An 18,474-nucleotide genomic window follows, 5' to 3' on the forward strand; every position below is an offset into this window, starting at 1 on the left:
ACTGAAGTTTCTTGAGGCAGGAAGTAAGAGGACACAATTGGCATATCAAGTACCCTCACTTGACTGTGGTTTATAGGTTGGATTAGAGTGGGGGAAAGGCAGTAAGTGGAGAAGTTCAAATGCAGCCACTGCAAGACTTGTAACGTGGTATCAATAGGATTTGAGAAGGCAGTTAAAACAATGATAGAAATAGGAGCTTTCAGGGGAAATCCAAACTTTCAAGAGTGATTTCTAGCAACTCTGAGAGAGTTTTTTCCTGCTGTGCTAACAGTTTAGAGGGAATTTTTGTAGCACACTGAACGACATACCGAAAAGATGAGTTCCTCGGAACAGAGACAAACCATGTCATTTTAGGTAGGCTCATAGTTTCCCTTGAAAACATTCTTTCATCCATGATAAATATAACTTTAAGCAGTATCCCGCATGATTCATGTGGCTGTAACACACGCAACTAGTTTTTCTTTCCAAGAGACCCATGAATCAACTGCCTTTGTCTAAGAATTGGAACAATTTGCAAGGTTCAGCTTAACAGATAATAGATACACACCTGAAGCAGGAGCAGTGATACCGAAAATAAACCACTTCTACTGTGGTATAAAAAATAATAATAATAATCCTTTCTTTCACCATATCTCTGAATACTCTAAATCTTTATAACACGCTGTCAGCTTCATTATTGGTCTTTGGTCTTTTTTATTTCTTAACCACTATTTTCAGGGATTTATTTTTAAGGCATTTAAAATGAAAACGTAAAAGTAGCTTTAAAAAAAAGCTTTACAATCTTGTGACTCTAGTTCTCAGTTTTTTCATCAGCAAAGTAAGGAAGCTGAACTGGACATTCTCACAGGAACTAAATATATATGATTCCATTAATATTTTCATAAATATTTTTTCTGATGATGCTCTTCAAAATACTCGGGATTTTTTTCTATATATGCCAAAATAATATATAGACTCAGATATTAAACACAAATTTAAGAAATTACATAATCTACATCTTTATTAGCTATTAACCAATCAATCATAACTTCTTCATGGATAAAATCTTTTAATTCATTGTTTACCAGTTCTTGGTCATATGAGTAAAGAATTTTTCCACAACATTCATTGATGAAACAGAATGGATCATATCAAAGAGCTTTATCTGGTGGAGCCCTTTTATAATGTCTGTTCAGCACCCCCCTCCACGTCCACACCACCTTTCCTATGAACTGCTGTCCATCCGTATGATTAAAGGGATGAATCCCAATGTCCTCTGTCTGTTTCAAGGCCCTACCCCGTGAACACAGTCATTTGGGCCAGGGAAAGGCATCTGACTCTAGAATTTGCAACTGGAAAAGAAAGAGAAGGAGAGACAGGTGTCTCTTTCCAGGTAGATGGAGGTGGAACATATAATGTCGGTAACTTTCAGCAATTGCATTTTTCCATTTGTGCATGGAAAAGTAGAAAAAGCTAGTCCACAGAGAGAGAAAAAAAAGCCTGAAACCAGACACTTAGAGAAGCAGAGGTGTTCAATTTTCTGGTCCAGTTTATTCCTGAGGCTTAACTGCTTCTCTGTCTTAGATTTTGTGAGTGTCTGTATGCTCGTCATAAATTCTCATTGTTTGCATACACCGCCTCAAATGGTTCTCTGCTCTTAGTTTGTCTTTCTGGAACAAGAGCTCTCACACGACAAGCAGGATAAGGCTGTGTGGCTGCTATCACCCCAGACTCATCAGATTGCCTGGGTGTACTCAGTCACAGCTCTGGTGGTCTCTGAAAGATACCTCTGGTAGACTATGTTCAGGAGAAAATACGGAGAGGAAGCAGCAGTTTTTGCTTGAGGCAGTATTTCACACCCATGGATTGCCAGGCCATGCCCTCTCCCTTCTTCAATTTATCCCCCAATCTCTGCAGCAGGCTTATCTGTCTGGGGACAAGAAAATTGTTCTGTCTGCTCAAAAGTTATTCTAGAGTCAGGTGTCTCTCTAGGGTTACTCAAGATCTCTCAAGGCTGTCTCAAGTTACACATTATAAGCTGTGGGAGTTCTCTTCATGGGTATACTCCACAGAAAGGTGCTCAGCTTCGGATAGGCAAAGCAAGAAGGGAGGATTTGAGCTGATCCTAGCAGCTATCTCCTAAACATCTCCCCTCCAAGGCTAGGGGAGAGTCACGCATTACCACAGAACGTGGTTTCCTCCTATAAAGCACAGCACTTCCTTTCTCCCCACCCCGACCCCAACTTCCATATGTATGCAGATTAAGGGATGAGCCAGTTTGTCACCCAGACAGGAACCTCTATGTCAAGTAGCCCAAGCCCAGACTGGTAGACTGATTCCCATTTAGAAATTCAGAGCCATAGGGTCATTAAAAATAGCTTGCTTTGCCTTTTCCTTCTTAGATATTCCTCAGACTCGCAGAAAATTTAGTCTCATCAGCAAGCTCTAACAAGACCACATTTGCATTTTGTATTTCTGAAGATTAATTTGAATCTGTCTAAGGAAATTAAAATACACTACAGTACTCTTTTTAAAGTCTCATCAAAGTATATGGTCCAAAATCAGCAAGGCTCCTGAGAGTCTGCCTCATCCCACCTCGCCAATTTTTTTCACAGAGTCATGGCCATGCCCCAAGATGACTTGGCTTTAACTCTGGTAAAGCATTTTTAATCAAAATTTTTGCTTCTGCTGGCAGACTAGGTAATGTGAACCAATCCTCTCAAGAAAGATGATTAAGAAAGCTGGATGAAATTTTAAGAGAGGAAAATCTTGGAAACATCAAAAGGCCAATAGAATATGATGAATTTCCAGTCCCAGACACAGAAGGAATGGGAATCCAGCTAGGTAAGCATGGTACCTGGGGCCACTTTTGGATTGGAGGTATTTGCCAATCGGAGAGAGGTAGCCAAGAGGCTGAGCTGTACTTTTGGTAACTTCACAGAGCTGGGAAGATAAAAATCAGTGTCTAGAGCCAGGCAAGGTAGGAATTCCATAAACTGTCCCTCACTTCGGACTGGTAGCCCAAACAGCCGCACCCTAGAAGTAAGGGTGAGCCAGAAGTAAACTATTCCTTTTATGAACTACAGATATGCTGGGTGGCCTGGAAAATATCAAATCTGGAACTTGGATTAAGTTGTTCTGAATTATTAGTGTCTCCAGGTACTTGGCTAAAGTAATTAAATTTTCTCTTTGGTGGACTAAACATCACTCTAGGCTTTGAATTATTTGTCCATTTTGTGTTTGGAAAATTATTTGCCAAAAAAATGTCTAGTGTACAATCAAAGTATCCAGGCATAAGTGGAGACTAGATACTATGAAGGTAAACTACAGGCAACAAAAATAGACTCAGAGGCTCCAGACATTGGAATTTTTTTTTTCTGAGGAAGACTAGCCCTGAGCTAATATCTGCTGCCAATCCTCCTCTTTTTGCTGAGGAAGACTGGCCCTGAGCTCACATCCGTGCCCATCTTCTTCTACTTTCTATGTGGGATGCCTTCCACAGCATGGCTTGCCAAGCCATGCCATGTCTGCACCCGGGATCCGAACCAGCAAACCCTGGGCTGCTGAAGTGGAACGTGCGCACTTAACCGCTGCACCACCAGCCCCCAAGACAATGAAATTTTTAAATTAAGATATAAACAACTGTGTTTGCTATGTCCAAGGAGATAAAAGTCAAGCTTAAAAATTCTGGCAGAAAACAAGTGGCAAATTAGGGATCCTGGAACTAAAAAATTTGATAACTGAAATCAAGAGTTCAATAAACAGACTTCACAGTATGCTAGACACAGCTGGAAAAAGAATTAGTGAACTGGAAGATAGATCACAAGAAATTATCCAGAATGAACACAAAGATATAAAGATGAGAAATACAAGAGAAGTAAGAGGCATAGAAAATACATTGAGAAGATCTTACATGCATTTCATTGGAATCTCAGAAGACAGACAGATAATGGGACACAGGCATTATTTGAAGAGACAACAATTGAGATTATTCTGGAACTGATGAAATACAGCATTTATCAGACTGTGCTGCAGAAATACATACTGCAAGATGATTTGTAAAAATCAAGGAAGAAACATTAGATGTGGGCAATCATCTATCCTGGCTGGACTACTTACACATTCTCATTCTCATCTCATCTTCAGTTGTTGCTCCACACAGAATCAACAGACCAAGCTGCATCCTTTATTTTCTGCTGCAGGGTCATTTGGCTCTGAAGCTCTCTTCCATAACTAAGCATCTCTCAGCCACATAAAATATTCTGCTGCTCTCCTACTGCCCTGAACTTTCACAAAACTCCATGCGGCTGTCTCAAACTCACCTGTCCAGATACACCTCAATAATATTTTCTTTATTCCCACTTTATGGTGGTTATATAGAAATTCTAAGTTCTGCCTTGCTCCCCAGACCCTATATTATGGGTGTCTCTGAACTTCACACCCTAAATTTATCTGGGGGAGGGGTGAGGGGAGTGTCTCTTATCCTCTACCTTCAGAACTTGGGCAGAACCCTTATCAGGGATGCAAGTATTCACGTCTCCACTCTCTCTCAGTTCTCTCCTTTCTCCTAGAGATTTTAATCTAGTTGAAGGTGGGAAAAGCTGGTTTAATTTGATAGTTTTATTCTAAATTTTCTCTTTTATGCCCAGACCAATGAATCTGTTACTCAAAAGGCAAGTATTTGATTCTCTGTTAAGTATTCTGCTGGGTCACTTCTTCCCAAAAGCAATGAATGCCATTGAATAAAACAGAGTGCAAGCACAGAAAGAAGAAAATCAACCTGGGAACAAACTTGAATGAATATCTCAAAATACTATTTTATAACATATACCACCAAAAGTTTTATTGAATGCCTTTATATTACATTGTATCTATTTATTATATTATGTTTATGTATATACACAATATACAGACATCATTTTATGTGCACAGGTTTACCACAGCAGAAATATCATTCACAAAGTTGTGAATTTTTATGCAATACCTAAATATCTCCTAACTAACTTTTTGATGGTCTGGGCCCATATTTTAACATATTTTTAAATAGATATATAATTATATAATTTTTGGCTTTGTCCGGTCTTCATGCTTCTCACCAGCCTTTTATAAGTAAGCTCACAGAAATAGCAGGGAGTGGGGCCGTCCCAGTGGCACAGCAGTTAAGTGTGCACATTCCACTTCTCGGCAGCCCAGGGTTCGTCGGTTCGGATCCCAGGTGTGTACATGGCACTGCTTGGCAAAAGCTGTGCTGTGGTAGGCGTCCCACATATAAAGTAGAGGAAGATGGGCATGGATGTTAGCTCGGGGCCAGTCTTCCTCAGCAAAAAGAGGAAGATTGGTAGTAGTTAGCTCAGGGCTAATCTTCAAAAAAAAAAAAAATAGCAGGGAGTGATTTTGCAGTTATTTATCCAATCCTGTAAGAAATTTACCATGTAAACGTGTCAAAGGTCATAGTAAAGCTCAGTTTGTATGCCCACCTACCTCAGGAATCCAGGAAATTTAGGAAGTAATGCACACTCCCCGAAAGAAGAGAGAAGGACGTTAGGACAGCTAAATCTTGGGTGCTCAGATTCAAAACCTTTGGGAGGATAGAAGGGCTGCTCTATGTTCTTGGGGGGAGGAGTACTCAAGAAAATGGGAATACTGACAGACATGGGCTCTTTCTCAGGTCTCCGAGAACAGATACAAGAACTATATGGAGGGGTGGGAACCATGAGGCCATATTTGGAAGTGTCGTAGTGCCATTGTCACTTAGTGACAGAGCTTGTAAGCCCAGCTGATAGAGGAAGAACGCATAGCAGAGAAGTCCCTTCTTAGTGTGATAGTAACAGGCTAGAGATGGCAGCTTGACAGCAGTGGCAGTGGGAACAATAACAGGTTCTCCTACAACAAGTGAGGGACAGGACAAACCACAGCAGCAGTGGCAGCAGGGAAACAGAACCTGTGCTACCGTATAGGGAGCAGGCAATGTCTGCAAAAGGCACAGCAATGGTGCTGGCAACCACAACAAAGAGAAGCCAGCAACAGGAGTGTGAGTCACTCAGGGCCTGGGGGAGGGCAGCGTGAGGAGGAGGCAAGAGGAGAGAGGCCTCTCTCCTGATGGTAAACATCCCCTAGATGAGCAGAACCAAACTAGGAAACATCAGAATATCCACTTCTGGTTGCACAGGCAGATTCCTGCCCTACCACAGAGCTGATACCTCACAATATGTAGGAGTATAATCGAAGAATTTGAATTTTAAACAAGTTCTTAAGGGGATTTTTAAGTAATACTGCCCATAGATCAGAGAACTGGGAATCCTGCCCTGGATCCTGACATTTAGACAGCCTGCTTCCACAGCCACGCTCCTCAGGAGGCGAGGTGTACCAGGGGTCAAGGGAACATGCTTAACAGGGCCCCTTGCGATCGAGTAAACAAGCAGCCCCCAACCCAAACCATGTTGCTGGCACCCAAGACCCTGGATTCTCTGCCTAAATGATATCGAGACCAATTTCCCGGGCCAGATGGACCTCTTCCCCTGGTCTGTTCCCCACGATGGACCACCCTGCATGGTGTGCACAAACATGTATTTGCCACGGGGCTTGGGACTTGTGTGTTGGCTGACTGCATGTGCTCTCCAAGCCTCTTACCCTGGGGCAGGAGCAGGAGTAGGAAGAGAAAGAGGGCCTCCCCCTTCTCTCCCTCCCTCCACACCTATGCCCCGGGCTCACAGATGTTAGGGACATCTACTAGCCTAGACTAGAGACTTACTCATTATTTTTGCCTCTTTTTTTTTTTGAAGTCACACGGGTTTTGTTTAGTTTAGCTTTTGTTTTGTCTTGTTTTACTTTGTTTTTAAGAATCAGAGAGGGAAAGAAAGCTCTTAGGGTCAAGATGTCAATTACAAAATGAATGGATGCTAGAACTGAATCCTTCTGTGACTTTACAAGCTCTTGACTTTTCCCTTGGCAGGTGAAGTCTTGGAGAGCAAGGCTTGCATGATTAAGTGGCATCTTAAAACTCTGAATTCACAGAGTTAATTTAGTTTCAGTAGTATCTGTTGGGCATTTATTCTGTGCTCCCCATTGTCCTACACAGTGAGAGGATCGATAAGATATGATGAACACCCTCAAAGCAAGGCCATTGGATAATTCAAGTTGTACACATGGAATGCAAAAGTAACAGCTGTGCAAGGGAGGCCGTTATTTTAAGCACTAGAGTGCCCCAGACGTGCTAACTGCAATAGGAATTCAAAGCATCTTCAGCAAGGTCCTCTCTTTCTGTTCTCAGGGTTGTCACCATCTCGGGGAGAACACACACGCACAACCCTCCTTAACAAGGGCCCAGTGCTTTCAAGGTTCAGGAACAAGCAAGATTAGTGAATGATACTTTGCGCGTCAATGCTTATCTAGCCTTGGCTTTTAAAAATTGTCTTGTGTTTTGGTTTTTTCACGTGAGCAAGGAGGGAGCACAACAGTTCAAAGTGTTTTTCTTTCAGCAATGGTCCACCCCCTGAGCCTCATCACCCATGACAAATTCTGTATTTGTCAATCGCAGAAGGCCGTTGATAGACTGAGTATGCTCAGTGTTCCTTTCCAGGTGGAATATTGAGCAATGAAACTTGGGAAGAGATTAATTATTCATGCTGTTTGTAAAATTAGACATTTGTTTTGCCCTAAACTTACCATAACACAAGCCTAAGGCATCTGAGTCAGTATAGGCAACTGCCCTGGGTTGGTATCCGTTTCATATTTTTGCCAATGAAGTTGTGTCACGGAGGATAAAAAGCAGCAGAGACAGGAAGCAGTGACCCAAGACTGAGCTGGGAAATTCCAGCTGCCCTGCTGCCCTACTTACCAGGAGGAGAGGTGACTCATTGTTAAGCGCACAGATGTTGACTTGGCTAACAAAATCCTAGGCAAAATTTAACTTATCTGGGCCCTTTCTTCCTCTTCTGGGAAAAATAAAGCAGACACATTATGATGTTTGGACACCTGGATAGCATTGTTCAATACTGGTATGAAAGAATAGGCATACGTGTAATTTTTGAATGCACTATTTCTTGTGTCCTTGAAGCCAGCCTTCTTCCGGAACATATCTATCCAGAGAAGACAAACTGTACAAGAGAAACCTCCACCATCCAGGCTTCTGCTGTGCAGGTGTGTGGTGGTCTGCTGCTTAGAGAGACATGGAATTTTCAGGTAAGCATAGCTGTTAGCAAATCCTGATATGTTCCCCCAAACATAGAAGGCCAGAGGCTCTACTCCAAGTAGCTGTGTGGCCTTCGTTTCCTCACCTGTGAGATCAAAAGGTTCACTCTTAAAGCTTCTCTTTCCTTTATTGTTTTATGATTCTAGGACTTTAAAAAAGTTGGAAATATATACCTATAATGCCTACTCTCTCCATCATATATCTACCATAAGAATAAGCACTTATATGAGATACAAAATGTTTCTGTTAACGGCTTTCTTTCAGCATAGGGGTAGGAAGGTATGGCTTGGGTAATGTGGGGTCAAGGATAAGATACAACTTGTAATGGAGTTAAAAACAATTCCTTACTTGCCTCATTGGGTTGTTGAAATCCTCAGATGAGATGGCATCCTCGAGACGTTTCTTATGTGTTGGGCTCTGCAGAAATGTGCTATAGACTGAAGGTTTGTGTCCCCGCAAAATTCGTATGTTGAAACCTAATTCCTTAATGTGATGGTATTAGGAGAAGGGGCCTATGAGAGCTGCTTAGATCATGAGAGTAGAGCCCTCACAAATGGGATTAGTGACCTTATAAAGGAGACCCTCGAGACCGCTTGCCCCTCTGCCATGTGAGGTTACAGTGAAAAGACAGCTGTCTTTGAACCAGAAAGCAGAATATCATCAGACACCGAATCTCCTGGCAGCTTGATCTCAGATCGGACTTCGCAGCCTCCAGAACTGTGAGAAATAAATTTTTGTGGTTTATAAGCCACCCAGTCTATATTTGCTATAGCAGTCTGAAGAGACTAGAAAAAATGTTGTTGCTATTACTAATAATAAGCGAAAAGATATTTACCCAGTAAACATTGGTCAAGCACCTTCTGCACGTCAGGCATTGTGCTAAACATTAAAAAACACTGATCCCGTTTTCCCAGGGCTCACGGAAATCCAAAGAGCTCAGTAAAACGATGACGATATTTATTCTTAAAACTGGTTTTTGTCTTTATGGAAAGTTTGAGGCTAAATAAAGAAACAAATTGCTAAAGCTGTTTTCTTCTCTATTTTCAAGTATTACACATCTTTTTAAATGTCCTTACCCTAACCTGGAGAAAAACGTACCTCAGATTTTTCAAAACCTCAACTGATTTCAGCACTAGGTGAAGAAATAAAAGATGCTCCAGTCTATTAACCGTTGGGACCAAGCATAGTGGCAAGTATTTAATGGGCTCCCCAGCAGTGATGAGAGAAAAATGGATGATGATAACCTCACTGGGAAGGCTAATAGAAGACTGACCTTGGGCTGTGAAAAATGTGTTCTGGAGCCTTGTGGCTGCAAAGGCCACTATCCCCCCTTCCCGCTTCACGCTTCGGTGACACTGCACTTACCTGCTTCTAGGTCCGTTAATATTCACTTGCTAGTTCAGACCACTGCGCATTTTCTCAGTCCATGCCCTCAGCCTGGACTAGGTGATTCCCTATCACTCCTCACTCTCATTCTTTCCTTCTTCCTCCTCCTCTTCCCTTCTGCTTCACTTCTCCACTTCATGTCCTGCAGGAAGTCTTTCCTAATTTCCCTCTCCCCCTCCCAGGCTTCGTGAGGTGCCCCTTCACTGCACTCCTGTCGGCCCTATGGCGTCATGGCATTCATCACGGCGTGTGAGAAACTTCTGTCCTTTTGTCTGTTTTTTCCACTAGCCGAGTGGTTCTCAACTGGAAGAGCTTTTGTCCCTTGGGAGCATTTGTCTGGAGACATTTCTGATTGTCATGATTGGGAGAGGGGGTTTGCTGCTGGCAATTACTGCATAGAGCCCAAGGATGCTGCTAACATCCTACAATGCACAGGACAGGGCCCCCAACAAAGGATTTGTCCATCCCTAAAGCCAGTTGGGCTGAGCTTGAGAAACTGTACCAGACAGAGTTCCCTTCCTGTTCCACCAGCTCCAAGCACTGTGCCTCGTGCTCAGTAAGAATCCAAAGAATATTAAAATTAAATTTTCAAATTTAATAAAAAAGACCTTACAGCTCTATCAAAGAACTAATACTAATTCGAGCACATTCCACAAGTCAAAGGAAAATCAATACTCAGAGTAAAGGTAGGTCATACACTCAGTCTTTCCCTGACACCTCCTCCACTCTAACTCCCTCCACATTTCTTCCCTTTGCTCCTTTTTATCTTATACATATGTACTCTCGTCCCCCCTTTACCTTCACATTTGAATTCCACTCAAAAATAGGAATTTGAATATAGTGCAATAAATTTCCCCATATTTGTTTATCTTAGGCATTCACTCAATTTAATTTTAATTTCTTTCTTTCTTTCTTTGTCAGGAAGATTGGCTCTGAGCTAACATCTGTGCCAATCTTCCTCTATTTTATGTGGGTTACCTCCACAGCATGGCTTGACTAATAGTGCTAGGTCCACACTCAGGATCCGAACCCACGAACCCCAGGCCACTGAAACAGAGTGCACGAACTTAACCACTATACCGCTGGGTCAGCCCCTAATCTTCATTTTTATTTTATCTTGTTTGTTTGTTTGTTTGTTTGTTTGTTTTTGAGGAAGATTAGCCCTGAGCTAACTGCTGCCAATCCTCCTCTTTATGCTGAGGAAGACTGGCCCTGAGCTAACATCCATGCCCATCTTCCTCTACTTTATATGTGGGACATCTACCACAGCATGGCGTGCCAAGCGGTGCCATGTCTGCACCCGGGATCTGAACCAGCAAACCCCGGGCCACCAAAGCAGAAGGTGGGAACTTAACCACTGCACCACCAGGCCGGTCCCCTAATTTTAATTTTTAAACATATCAATCACAGGGTGACATGCTGGTCACTGCAAGAAAAACAAAGATGCATAAGAAAGTGGACCTATCCTAACCAGGGAGATTTCTGTAGCAATAGAGTAGAGGAAATATCGTTTCATTTTCATTAATATGATCAGGGAATGTTTCATCAAGAAAGCCTTGGATTTGGGTCTTCACACATGTTTCATAAAGTATTTTAAATATGCTGCACATATGTCATCATGTTGTCTTTCGTTATCTGACATCTGACCAGCAGAGCCGTAAGTATGACCCTTTAGGACAATGATTTTTAAGATTCAACTGGGCCCACCCTCAGAGTTTCGGATTCAGTGGGTCTTGGGCGGAACCAGAGACTTTGCATTTCTCACTAGTTCTCAGGTGCTGCTGCTTCTGCTGCTGGTCTTCTGAACGTACTTTGAGAACCGCTGCCTCAGAATAATCAGCCAAGGAATTCCTTGCCTGAAAGGTACACCCTTCACTTGGCTAAAACATTAAATTTCCAGTGTTCATGAAAAAAAACAACTTGTGGGTTTCTGCAAGCTAGAGAGGAAAAGCTATTTCAATCTATTCTGATAACTAAGGAAGGGCTCAGTTTTCAAAGATCAGTTGGTTGTCAGACCCACTTCTGTTATGCCCAGTGCCCTTGGGGAACATAATTATTTATTGGAAATGTCATAATCAACATAACATTTTTGAAGATATTTATAATTTGGAATAAAATAATGTATTTGTTGATGTGTTAAACTTAGAGTCCTAATGTCTAGAATTACATTTCTCAAAGGCATAAGATATATTTGAAAAACTGTCAACTTCTACTTTGATTACAGCTTTTGGTTACTTGCATCCAAAGCTTCTCTTTAATAATTCCTGTATTGTTTTCTTTTATCCTCCCCCCCATTTTCAATCAATCTTCTTTTTTTGTGTGTTCTTTGTATATGCCTTCTTTTTATTTTTCTGAGGAATATTAGCCCTGAGCTGACTGCTGCCAATCCTCCTTTTTTTGCTGAGGAAGACTGGCCCTGAGCTAACATTCATGCCCATCTTCCTCTACTTTATATGTGGGATGCCTACCACAGCATGGCTTGCCAAGCAGTGCCATATCTGCACCCGGGATCTGAACCAGTGAACCCTGGGCTGCTAAAGCAGAACGTCTACACTTAACCACTGCACCACTGCGCCGGCCCTCCCCCAAAAAACTGTCTATGGCATCTTATAATTCTAATTTTGTCTCTTAGGCTATTTGCTCTCCCCTCCAGTCTCTCATTGGCATGTCTTCAATCATTTCTAGGAGTTCTTGCAGAAAGTTAACTATTTTTGTTCATCTTAAAACTTTTAACCTTTAATTTGAAAATAAACAATTAAAAATTATAATGGTTATAAATATATTATGTGCAATATTAAGTTCAAAATAGTTGACATGCTTTATGCTGTATGTTATAGATAAGCTAAACAATTTCGGGCAGATTAAATAAACATGGAAGCACATGTGTTTTTTTGTACGCAGCCTCTCTGTAACTGCTATTTGTTAATGTCAGCCATTAGAGGTTCATAGGTGTGGTTTTCAAGTGATCACTGGACATACATGTGTGTTCATTGCTGGGGCCACTCATGCCTACTGAATATTTGGGAAACGCACTCTAATACACAAAATAGTACTTCCTAGGAGCCAGCCCCGTGGCACAGCAGTTAAGTTCACACGTTCCACTTCAGCACTTCGGCAGCCCTGGGTTCACTGGTTTGGATCCCGGGTGCAGACTTAGCACCACTTGGCACACCATGCTGTGTTAGGCGTCCCACGTATAAATTAGAGGAAGATGGGCATGGATGTTAGCTCAGGGGCCAGTCTTCCTCAGCAAAAAGAGAAGGATGGGCAGCAGTTAGCTCAGAGCTAATCTTCCTCAAAAAAAAAAGTACTTCCTACGGGAAGCATAGTAGTATCTTCTTCCATATCCAAGGACAAGAATTAATTTCTTTAAGCTTTCTTCACAAAAGAAATTCAGTAAAAGAGGAGGAAATTGGGACCTTATTGAAGAAATATATCTGTTGGGAATATCAGCTAATGGGTAGTTCTAAGAAAGCTCTCACAGACATTTTTTTTAACCATTACTAGAGTAGAGACAGCACGTGAAATAAATTGTTGATGCCATTTGGCACCTTAAATTATTAAGACTGAATACCATATAATTAATTTTTTTTATCCCTCCCTCACCATGAACTTTTCAGATGACCACTTTCTCTAAGTTTCAATAGTAAAATTATAAACTATAATTTTAAATTTATAAATTATAAGATTGTTATTGCAAATAGCTTGCTTGCTGATAAGTGGCATTGTTTAAATGTGTCTGGTCATTTCTGTTAGAGCTCTAAGTCCTATCATCTCAGTTTAAACTACAATTTCAGGGACACTGAGGTTTAAAGGTGGATGCTCGAAAGGCCCTCTATACATGGGCCTATTGTGCACAACTGCAGAGCTATTTTTCAAACCTTTTTTCTGATATATGTGTTAATATATCACGTGGTCTTTCCAGAGGTTATTCTGGCCAAAGGAGCCTCTGAAACACATCTGCGTTCTCATCATTCTAATAAAGAAGTGGATGTGGTATGAAGGAAAGAATTGTTTTTTCAGCTTTCTTTACTTCTTCCAAAGTTTTACTAGAAAAACTTCTTTCTGGATTCATTTCTAGATAGCAATTGCTAACATTTATAGGGTGATAACAATGTGCTAAGCTTTGTAGGCACTATTTCACTTAACACTTGAAACCACCTTCTGAGACAGATATTCGTATTATCCTCATTTTATGGATAAGGAAATGGAGGTTTCTAGAGGTTTAGTATTTCATCTAAGGTCACACAACTAGTGAGGGATGAAAGGAGGATTTGAACCCAAGTCTGACACCAGAGCCAGAACTCAGAGCCACTGAGCTGGACTGTCATTCACCTTTTCTCATATCTCTTTACCTAACCCCCTCCTACTTCTGTTTTCTAAGTGTTCTCCACAAAAGCGACTTGCAATTTTTTGACAGGCAATTGGAATTAACTATACTAGAATTTGTGAAAAGATAGTGCAGGGGAAAAAAGGAAGGCAGAAGATGAGAAAAAGGAGCTCTGCTCTCAGATAAGGGAAGGCTCTGTACTCACATATTATGCAACTGAAACCTATATGGACAGGACAATAAAATCAGTGCCAGCTAATGTGTTCTTTGCATATGTCTCAGTGCCTTGCACAGAGGAGGGGCTGGATAAATGTTTATTGAACTAAATGTGGAATCAAATGAGCTCTAGAAGCATTAAGGGGATTTGATTATGAATATGAACAGCATTAGATGTGAAAAGAGTCTGTTAAGAAAATATGCATAGGGACGGGCCAGGTGGCACAGCGGTTAAGAGCACACGTTCCGCTTTGGCGGCCAGGGATTTGCTGGTTTGGGTCCCGGGTTCGGACATGGCACTGCCTGGTAAGCCATGCTGTGGCAGGCATCCCACATAGAAAGTAGAGGAAGATGGGCAGGGATGTTAGTTCAGGGCTAATCTTCCTCAAAAAAAAAGAAAGAAAGAAAATATGAATATCTTCTTTACAATAGTGAACAGTAACTGCCCATACTACTTCTCCATCATCAGAAAGTTCCAAAGGTCTTGTAAAACTTGTGTCTGTTAAGGGCAGGCCCATGGCTGAGTGGTTAAGTTCATGTGCTCTGATTTGGTAGCCCAAGGTTTTGCCGTTTCGGTGTTTCGGATCCTGGGCACGGACATGGCACCACTCATCAAGTCATGCTGAGGTAGTGTCCCACATGCCACAACTAGAAGGATCCACAACTGAAATATACTACTATGTACTGTGGGGCTTTGGGGAGAAGAAGAGAAAAAAAAAATGAAGATTGGCAACTGTTGTTAGCTCAGGTGCCAAACTTTAAAAAAAAAATTGTGTCTAGTAAATAAAAGTGTCCAGCTTAAGATAGCAGTTTATTGTGGTAAAAATTGATACGATTCAACTAAATATTTATTAAAAGCTCACTATATGCAGGAACTGCACAACAGATTTTTTTTTCCTTTGAGGAAGATTAGCCCTGAGCTAAATCTGCTGCCAATCCTCCTCTTTTCGCTGAGAAAGACTGCCCCTGAGCTAACATCCATGCCCATCTTCCTCTACTTTCTATGTGGGATGCCTGCCACGGCATGGCTTGCCAAGTGGTGCCATGTCCGCACCCGGGATCCCAACCAGTGAACCACGGGCATCCGAAGTGGAAAGTGAGCACTTAACTGCTGCACCACTGGGCCAGCCCTGGAAACAGATATTTTGAAGCCTTAATTTGTTCACAGTACTGGAAAAAATTCCTACATAACTATTCAAATTGTGGTCAGTTATAAAAATGGTAGTCAATGTAACCACATTTTATAAGGTTGCTTCTCTCTAAATAAGAAATTCTGAATTAGATTTGTGATTCTAGGCTAATTTACTTCAAGTGCCCATTTATTTCTGCTGTTTAGTGTTTTTAAATAGAAAGCAAGCTATGGCTTCTTCAAAAACATAGTCTTTAACATTGTTTCCCGAATTTAGTATGTTTAAAAATACACTAAAACCAAAATGGGCTATGGATTCCCACATGCCACAGCAAACTCACCCAGATCTAGAATCTTCTTCCCACAATGGAAAGTCCTAAAACCCTTCTCCTTTCAGTCCTCAGTGTATTTGAAAAACCAAAAGATCACATTTATTGCCACAAATACTGAAACACTTGATTCTACTGGCAGGCCACATTTCCACTGTTTCAAATATGATCTTAGAAATGAGAATCTGTGTGCAACTTTCAACTTTAAAACATTTTTACCTCTGCAAAAATCATCATAACAATAAATCAAAGAAGAGAGTCACGAAATGACATCTATTCTTCAATAATCAACATCTGTAATATCAAAAGGCTAAGATGATCAAATTTTAGAAAAGATGATCATATACCATTCTCTCTTTTTTTTTTTTTGAGGAAGATGAGCTCTGAGCTAACATCTACCACCAATCTTCCTCGTTTTTGCTGAGGAAGACTGGCCATGAGCTAACATCTGTGCCCATCTTCCTGTATTTTATGTGGGACGCCTCCCACAGCATGGCTTGACAAGTGGTGCATAGGTCTGCACCAAGGATCCAAATCGTTGAACCCTGGGCCACTGAAGCAGAATGTGCGAACTTAACCACTGTACCATCGGGCCGGCCCATCATGTACCATGCTAATGAGCTGTGAGAAAGGGTTCCACAAGAGAGTGGGACAAAGGTTCGGAAGTGGGGCATTTAAAGGTTGCCTGGAAGTGCTATTTTTTATTTTTTAATTTATAAATCTGAATATGTCATTATTTACTTAAACATCTCAATGGTCACAATACACAATCCAGCTCCCTTAACACAGCTCTCAAGGACTTGATTAAAGGTCACCTCTCCAAGTTCATCCCTCAGCACTCAACAAAATGCTCCCTAAATTCTTATCCTACTAGCTTTCTTGTGGCTCTCTGAATAGCCATGGGAAAAATGGCAAGACTTCCATCCAGTGAATAAAAATCCTGTATACATCCTTGCTTTTACACGCAGAATTTCTCTTAACGAAAATAGCCTTCCCTACCTGACTCACCTTCCAAATCCAGGCTGAGAGAGCCTTTCTTTAAGAAGTTGTCCCAGGGTCGGCCCAGTGGTGCAGTGGTTAAATGTGCACATTCCGCTTAGGCGGCCTGGGGTTCCCTGGTTCGGATCCTGGGTGCAGACATGGCACGGCTTGGCAAGCCATGCTGTGGTAGGCGTCCCACATAGAAAGTAGGGGAAGATGGGCATGGATGTTAGCTCAGGGCCAGGCTTCCTCAGCAAAAAGAGGAGGATTGACAGCAGATGTTACCAAAGGGCTAATCTTCCTCAAGGAAAAAAAAACAAGTCCCAAACCCTTTACCCCAAAGCAGTTACTCACTCTCCCCTCTGTGTCACACAGAATTGCTATTATATTATTTATTGTATTTACTTGTTCCCTTTTAAGTTGGGAAATCCTTCATGGAAGAGTCTGTGTCTTAATTATCTTTGTACCTTAGGCCCTAGCACAGTTCCAAGCATATAGTAGATGTTTGATAAATGTTAGGTTGTATTGATGTTGTTGAATACTAAGTAGATATTTAATATATGTTTGAAAAATCATTCCCATATTTTAATGGCTATAATTTTCATTAAAAATGGTCTTCCTGAGCCAGCCCTGATGGCCTAGCAGTTGGAGTTCCACACACTCTGCTTTGGAGACCTGGGTTTGGTTCCCGGACACAGAGACACGCGACAGCCATGCTGTTGTGGTGGCTCACACAGAAGAACTAGAAGAACTTACAACTATACACAACTAGGTACTGGAGCTTTGTTGGGGGGAGGGGCGGAACTGGAAAAAGGAGGAAGATTGTCAAGGGTGTCAGCTTAAAGCAAATCTTCCTTCTGCAAAAAAAAAAAAAAAAAGTCTGGGGTTGGCCTGGTAGTGTAGTGGTTAAGTTCATGCACTTTGCTTCTGTGGCCCAGGGTTCACAGGGTCAGATCCTGGGCACAGACCTAGCACTGCTTGTCAAGCCATGCTGTGGCAGCATCCCACATAAAATAGAGGAACAGTGGCACAGATGTTAGCTCAGTGACAATCTTCCTCACAAAAAAAAAAAGAAAAAAGTCTTCCTACAATATCTATGTATATTTTCCCTCCATTGTATCTTGTCTCACAACAAAACTTCTTGCTTTTCCCTATTTTCTAAGTAATCAACTGGCTTTGTTACACAACACCGTGACGGCTAGCAAATGACACAATCCATGAAAATGTCTCATCTCACTTTTTTTTCTAAAGATCTGAGCTCACGTCTGTTGCCAATCTTTTTTTTTCTTCTTCTTCTTCCCAAAGCCCCCCAGTACATAGTTGTATATTCTAGTTGTAGGTCCTTCTGATTGTGTTATGTGGAACGCCGCTTCAGCATGGCTTGATGAGTGATGCTAGGTCCACGCCCAGGGTCTGAACTGGCGAAACCCTGGGCTGCCAAAGCCCAAAGAACTTAACCACTCAGCCATGGGGCTGCCCCCTCATCTCACTTCTTAAGAAAGCTGTCTAGAAGCTACAGAATCGATAAATGTGTGTGTGTGTGTGTGTGTGTGTGCATGCATGCACACAATTGCTATTACATAATTTACAATGGAGGCATGAACTGACGTTATGCTTAAATCATTTCCTGGTGATCAAGACCTGTCATACAAAGTTATCCCAAAACTACTAATAATATGATGATAAATAATATTCACCCAAATGTCTCAACTTTTTTAGCTGTGAGTACAAATAATGTCACACTGGCAGTTACACTCAGATATGCTCCTGAAGGAGTTCCAGGCCCTCTCAGAGTGCTTCTCCCTCCCCACATTGCCCAGGATGTCAGAATCATTCAGGAAGCCTTGCAAATCATTTTGGTCATTGCACACTGATCCCGACATTGGTGGCACTGTTGGCTAGGCCAGAACTCTGCAGACCATGCTCCTCCCAC

General features: G+C 41.6%; 1 long non-coding RNA gene across 2 annotated transcripts; it reads left to right on the forward strand.

Moving 5' to 3' along the window:
- The first annotated feature begins 7,692 nt into the window (after positions 1-7,692).
- LOC124240588 (uncharacterized) lies at positions 7,693-17,227 on the forward strand. Of its 2 annotated transcripts, XR_006888950.1 has the most exons (4): positions 7,693-7,827; positions 8,036-8,160; positions 11,325-11,419; positions 17,170-17,227. It is a non-coding gene; the product is annotated as an uncharacterized LOC124240588 (long non-coding RNA). The 2 variants fall into 2 exon arrangements; XR_006888949.1 differs by lacking the exon at positions 7,693-7,827 and having other exon boundaries at positions 7,834-8,160.
- Positions 17,228-18,474: the final 1,247 nt, after the last annotated feature.

The sequence above is a fragment of the Equus quagga genome, chromosome 6 (genome assembly GCF_021613505.1).
Source record: "Equus quagga isolate Etosha38 chromosome 6, UCLA_HA_Equagga_1.0, whole genome shotgun sequence".
NCBI lineage: Eukaryota > Metazoa > Chordata > Mammalia > Perissodactyla > Equidae > Equus > Equus quagga.